Source organism: Lipotes vexillifer, unplaced genomic scaffold (genome assembly GCF_000442215.2).
Source record: "Lipotes vexillifer unplaced genomic scaffold, Lipotes_vexillifer_v1.1 scaffold1011, whole genome shotgun sequence".
In the NCBI taxonomy this organism is placed as follows: domain Eukaryota; kingdom Metazoa; phylum Chordata; class Mammalia; order Artiodactyla; family Lipotidae; genus Lipotes; species Lipotes vexillifer.
Genome location: NW_006787698.1, coordinates 2,262,152 through 2,269,499, shown reverse-complemented (window position 1 = coordinate 2,269,499; position 7,348 = coordinate 2,262,152).

The window sequence follows — 7,348 nt, the reverse complement described above, 5'->3', positions numbered from 1 at the left end:
AACACTCCACTCATTGACCCACACTTCTTTTCGTTCCATCTCACTCCTTTTGGTGTTCCTGTTCAAACAATCCTTTAGCTCTGCTAGAACCTGTCATCCGTGGATCATTGCCCCCTTCCCCTGTGCCCTCACCCAGTGTAGAGCCATGGTCTGTCATTACAATCCCTCCTAGACATATACCCTCAACTCCCTCCTCTGTCTCTTCCTTCATCCCATTGACCTGGCTGGACTTAGTTAAAGCCAACACTCCATCCACTCCTCACCTGTACCTGGGCAGTCTCGCACACAGCCGTGCCGACTGGTCTCCCTTGAGACTCTAGACCTCTAATCCGCTGCTCAGCACTCCTACCACATCCCCCAGTCCCTTCACTCGCCAACTCTCTCATAGGTTAATGTCCTACCTTCCGTCTCCCCTCAAGCCTCCCCCTTCCTCCTGACTCTCCGCTCTGGACCTCACCTCCTACCTTCTGTGAAAACCAAGCCACAGAAGAGAACTTCCACGGCATCCCAGAACACCTACCCATGTCCCTGCCTCTGGGCTGTCAGCGTTGCCTTCTTTGTTATTGTGACGGAGCTGTCCGTGCTTCCAGCCAAGGTCCACTTTCCACCTGCACCCTGGATTCCATTCCACTCGGGGCCATCGCTCTAACAAGTCTCTGCTTTCTCTCATAACAGCAGACGTCCCCTCTCTTCTCCATTATTGCCATTAGCTTATAGACATGTGATAATTTCTGTGAGATATATATCTATATATCTGTATATTTCACATCTTCTCTGTCCACTCCTCTATCCACTTCTCTATCCACTTCTCTATCCACTTCTCTATGGGTACTTAGGTTGCTTCCACATCTTGGCTGTTGTGAATAGTGCTGCCGTGAACACTGGGGTGAATGTATCTTTTTGAATTAGAGTTTTGTCTGGATATATGCCCAGGAGTGGGATCGCTGGATCATATGGTAGCTCTATTTTTAGTTTTCTGAGGAACCTCCATACTGTTCTCCATAGTGGCTGAAGCAACTTACATTCTGGGGGGAGGGGCACAATTTAACCCATAACCCAGCCTTTGAGAGGGGGCTGGGAAGGGACAGGCAGAGTCTCTCCCCGTGGACCACAGTGATCTCAGCTTTGATGTTGAAGAGAAACGTTGGCCTTTGGGGCTAGATTTACAAGTCTGAATCTTTTGAACCTTAAAATCTGGCAGAAATCCCAGCTGACAATATGTCTCCCCAGTTTTGTCACCATTCCCCTGCAGATGAATAACAGAAGGTGTGCAAAAAAGGTTAATCTCAGAATAACCATTGGGGGTTAATGGATTTCGGAAGAGAAGGCACTGAAAGATACATTTCGCAGAACTTTCTCATTCCAGGTAGGAACAGGACAGAGGTTTGGTTAAGGAGATACTTGCAAGTTAGTTGTCAGATTGAGCAAAGAAAAATGCAGAATGCCCATTTCGATGTGAATTTCAGACACACAAGGAATCATGTTTTAGTGTAAGTCCATCCCACGCAATATAGAGGACACACTCATGCTAAAAATTATTCACTGTTTATCCAAAATTCAAATTTAATTGGGCATCCTGCATTTTTTCTGGCAACCCTTTTCCAAACGAGTAATGGAGTTAATCCATGTTAGAAGGCTATTGTGATGGAGTTTTTGAAACTTTGAGGCCACTTCAGGGTGTGGGTGAAGCAGAAACAGTTCACAACACACACTGACCCCAATGAAAACCCAGTGCGACTCTTACAAGGTGCAACCCCCCCCCCCTTGCCCCCTCTGAGGTGACCACTTCTCTGGATTTGGTGTTCACCATTCCTTTGCTTTTTTTTTTTTTTTTTTTTTTAAAGCATTTTATCGCATATGCATGTCCCCCTAAACCTAAGGCAATATTAAAAATATTGGCCAGGTCTTAACCCTTTAGCTGCTGGCTCGTGAAGAAGTCTGTAGGGTCACAGGGGCAAAGCCACGGTGCACAGGAATGTGCTGGAGTGAGGGAGGCTGGGAGCAGCAGCTACCTACCAACCAGGTTTGCCATATTTTATCAACTGGTACATTCATACAGAGGTGTGCCTGCTGGGTAGCAGCCCTGCCCTAAATACTATTTGTTGAGTGTAGCCTTATTTTTTAAAAATCATTCTATAAACAGATATACTGTTTTATGACATGGTTTAATTTCTTTCTTTTGTTTTTGTTTTGGCCCAGCACGATCTTGTTGGGAGTCATTCTCATTAATGCATGTCCCTGCTGTTCATTATTTTATGTGTCATCCATTGAATGACTACCCCACCATTTATTCATCTAGTCTACAGTTCAGGAATATTCCAGGGTTTTGCTATGGCTAGCAGGGCTGCTCTGAATAATCTCGTACATGAAATCTGGATCCACGTGTCAGAGTTTCTCAGGGGGACGTAAATCTGGGAAGGGAGTTCCCAATCGCAGGATCCGTTCGTTTTCAGCTTTACTGGACGTGTCACAAAGAGTCAAGCTTCCTTTCCACGGGGTAAGGGTGTTCCTGGGGAGCAGCTGCTGTGCCAGAGACTACATTTCCCAGCCTCCCTTGCAGCTAGTTGAGGTCATATGACTTGTTTTGACCAATAGAAAGTACGCCAAAGTGAGGTGTGTCTTTCTGGACTGAGATGGTTAAGGATGCAGTGTGTCTTCCTCATGCTGTCCTTTCCCGCTAGGGCTGCTCTGAAAGCTTCATGCCGGGCGGGTGGAAGCCACATGTTGGGAATGGAGGCATCACAGACGGAAGGAGCCTGGACCACTTGACAGACTGCCTTCCAGGGTAGAAGCACACACTCAGTGGACTTAGCTTATGTAAGAAATAAACTTTCACTCTTAAGATACCGAGATCAGCAATTGACTGACCCTGCCCAGTAATATATTAGATCATGTGAAATTGTTTTCCAAAATGGTTGCCCACCTCACATTTCTCTCAGTGAGGGATGAGCGGTTTCCTTGCTTCTCATTCTCACCAATGCTTTTAATTTGCCAACTTTATTTTTAATCTTTTTTTCTTTTCTGGCCGCGCCACACAGTTTGCGGGATCTTAGTTCCCCGACCAGGGATTGAACCCAGGCCCTGGGCGGTGAGACCGTGGAGTCCTAACCACTGAACCACCAGGGAATTCCCTTAATTTGCTAACTTAAAAAAAAAAAAAACTTTCTATCTTGAAACATTTCTGTTGCAACAGAAAAGTTGCAAGAAGAGTTAAATGAACTGTGGAGTACCTTTCACCCAAATTTACCAATCACTAACATTTTGCCATTTTCCCCTCCCCCCTCTCTATTTTTTTCCCCCTCTCTATTTTTTTTTTTTTTTTTTTTTTGTGGTACGCGGGCCTCTCACTGTTGTGGCCTCTCCCATTGCGGAGCACAGGCTCTGGACCCGCAGGCTCAGCGGCCATGGCTCATGGGCCCAGCCGCTCCCCGGCATGTGGGATCTTCCCAGACCGGGGCACGAACCCGTGTCCCCTGCATCGGCAGGCGGACTCTCAACCACTGCGCCACCAGGAAAGCCCTCCCCCTCTCTATTTTTGAAGAACTATTTCAAAGCAGCTTGTGAGCATCACGTCCCTTCACCCCTAAATATTTAAGCATGTATCTCCTAAGAACTAGGCCACTCTCTTACATAACCGATTCATTTATCAAATTCAGAAAATTTCTACAGATATAGTAGTATTATCTAATCAACAGTCCGTATTCAAAGTTCACCAATTGCTCAGTCATGTCCTTCATGGCCTTGGGCATTTTCAGACTTTAAGTTTTTGCCCCTCTGCACCTGTAACCATGATTTATTTAAACATCATCTTTAAATGAACTCACTTTTCAAAAAGGTAATTACATACATTTATTTCAGGAGGCAATTTTACATTGCTCCCCTAAATGGAAAGCTAGAAAAGTAAGCAAGTAGAAAGCAACTCTAAAAGCTTATACTAGTGTATACACACACACACACACACACACACACACACACACACACACACACACACATCTCAAGAAAGGGAAGTTAAAGGCCAAAATGCTAATAGTACTGAGGATATATCTGGGTAGTTAGGGCCCTCATATTTTCTTGTATTTTTAAATTTTTGATAGTATGTTGCTTTTCTTTTTTAAAAAACTGTACTGTTAAAATATATCTTAGAAATTTAAATTGCACTGCTTTCAATTTTCATGATTGTGAGCTCTTGGTCAAGCTTTGTATGTGCCATATATATTTTTTTTAAAAACCTAATTATTAAATGAAGAACCCCAAAACAAAACATAAATGCTTGGGACTTCCCTGGTGGTGCAGTGATTAAGAATCCGCCTGCCAATGCAGGGGACACAGGTTCGAGCCCTGGTCCGGGAAGATCCCAGGTGCCGTGGAGCAACTAAGCCAGTGTGCCACAACTACTGAGCCTGTGCACTAGAGCCCGCGAGCCACAACTACTGAGCCCGGGTGCCACAACTACTGAAGCCCGAGCACCTAGAGCCCGTGCTCTGCAACAAGGGAAGCCACCACAACGAGAAACCCACGCACCGCAACAAAGAGTAGCCCCCTCTCGCTGCAACTAGAGAAAGTCTGCGCGCAGCAACAAAGACCCAACGCAGCCAAAAATAAATAAATTTATTTAAAAAAATAATAAAATGTTGTGTTAGTTTCAGATGTACGGCACAGTGATTCAGATATATGTATATTCTTTTCCCTTATAGGTTATTACAAAATATTGAGTATAGCTCCCTGTGCTATACAGTAGGTCTTGTTGTTTAACTATTTTATATATAGTCGTGTGTATCTGTTAATCCTAAACTCCTAGTGTATCCCTCTCTCCTTTCCCCTTTGGAAACCATAAGTATGTTTTCTAGATTCCACATACAAGCAATATCATATAGTATTTGTCTTTGGCTTACTTCACTTGTGATAATCTCTAGGTCCATCCCTGTTGCTGTAAATGGCATTATTTCATACTTTAAAAAATTATTTATTTATTTATTTATTTATTTATTTTGGTTGTGTCTGGTCTTAGTTGCAAGCACACGGGATCTTCACTGAGGCACATGGGATCTTTTTTTTTTTTTAACATCTTTATTGGAGTATAATTGCTTTACAATGGTATGTTAGTTTCAGCTTCACAACAAAATGAATCAGTTATATATATACACATGTTCCCATATCTCTTCCCGCTTGCGTCTCCCTCCCTCCCACCCTCCCTATCCCACCCCTCCAGGCGGTCACAAAGCACCGAGCTGATCTCCCTGTGCTATGTGGCTGCTTCACATGGGATCTTTTTGTTGTGGCACACGGGCTCTTTGTTGTGGTATTCGGGCTTCTCTCTAGTTGTGGTGTGCAGGTTTTCTCTTCTCTAGTTGTGGTGCATGGGCTCCAGAGTGCATGGGCTCTATAGTTTGTGGCACTAGGGCTCTCTAGTTGAGACACGCAAGCTCAGTAGTTGTGGCATGTGGGCTTAGTTGCCACGTGGCACGTGGGATCTTAGTTCCCCAACCAGGGATTGAATCCATGTCCCCTGCATTGGAAGGTAGATTCTTTACCACTGGACCACCAGGGAAGTCCCTCATTCTTTTTTATGGCTGAGTAATATTGCATTGTATATCTATATACCACATCTTCTTTATCTATTCCTCTGTTGGTGGACATTTAGGTTGATTCCATATCCTGGCTGTTGTAAATAGTGCTGCAATGAACATTGGGGTGCATGCATCTTTTCGAATTGGAGTTCCCTCCAGATATATGCCCAGGAGTGGATTGCAGGATCATATGGTAGTTCTATTTTTTTTTTTTTTTTTTTTGGGCGGTACCCGGGCCCCTCACCATTGTGGCCTCTCCCGTTGCGGAACACAGGCTCCGGACGCGCAGGCCCAGCGGCCATGGCTCACGGGCCCAGCCGCTCCGCGGCATGTGGGATCTTCCCGGACTAGGGCACGAACCCGCGTCCCCTGCATCGGCAGGCGGACTCTCAACCACTGCGCCACCAGGGAAGCCCCGGTAGTTCTATTTTAAGTTTTTAAGGAACCTCCATACTATTCTCCATAGTGGCTGTCAATCTTTTAAAAAATCGATATGGAGAAGCCAAAAGGTGATATTAAATTTCTAGCCCAGAAGGGGAGACCAAGAATTGTTAGAGAGGCTCTGAAGACACACTAGCATTCAACCGAGCTTTTCTCATTGGCTGAATCAGCCAGAAAGAGACATCAAAAGATACTGTCTTGGGACTTCCCTGGTGGTCAGTGGTTAAGGCTGCATGCTTCCATTTCAGGGGGCATGTGTTTGATCCCTTGTCAGGGAACTAAGATCCCGCATGCCACGTGGTGAGGCCAAAAAAAAAAAAAAAATACTAACTTTCTCATAATGGGATCCAATGTTCTTTAAGGTCATAAAGGGGAGCATGTCCCACACTTTGGGGAACATTGTCTTCTCCTTGTGTGTGACTCTGGGGCAGGTCACTTGAACCTTTGAGAGCCTCCATTCTCTCATCTGTGAAGTGGAAAGGCACATCACCTATTAGAGGGGCAGGGACCTTGGTGATTAAGAACAGTTACTTCGTTTTGTTTTGTTTTTTCTCCACGCCATGCAGCTTGCTGGGTCTTAGTTCCCTGACCAGGGATCAAACCTGGACCCTGGCAGTGGAAACACCAAGTCCTAATCACTGGACCACCAGGGAATTCCCTAAGAACAGTTACTTTTTTTTTGTTTTTTGTTTTTCCTTTTTTTTAAAAATTTGGTTGCGCCGGGTCTTTGTTGTGGCTCGTGGGCTCCTTAGTTGTGGCATGGGAACTCTTAGTTGTGGCATGCATGTGGGATCTAGTTCCCTGGCCAGGGATCGAACCTGGGCCTCCTGCGTTGGGAGCTCGGAGTCTTAACCACTGTGCCACCAGAGAAGTCCCAGAACAGTTACTTTGGAGACCCAGGTTTAGTTCCACCCCTGGAGCTCCAGGGGTATCTGAGACAATGAAATGAGATAATGCTTAGCACAGTGCTTAGAACTGCTAATAAACATTAGCCCAGCACTGTCTGGTAGAAATCTTATGTGACCTACATGTGCAACGTAAAATTTTCTAGTAGCCACATCTTGGAAAGTAAAGAGGAACAGCTAACATGAGTTCTAATGACGACATGATGCTCACTGCAATAAGCCAGACACCAAAAAAAAAAGACAAGTACTAAATGATTCCACTTATGGGAGGTCCTAGAGGAGTCCAATTCATGCAGACAGGAAGTAGATGGTGGGGGCCAGGGGCTGGGGGAGGGGGACAGAGTTTCATTTTTACAAGATGGAGAGTCCTGGAGATGGAGGGTGGGGATGGTTGTCCAACAATGTGAATGTACTTAATGCCACTGAGCTGTGCAC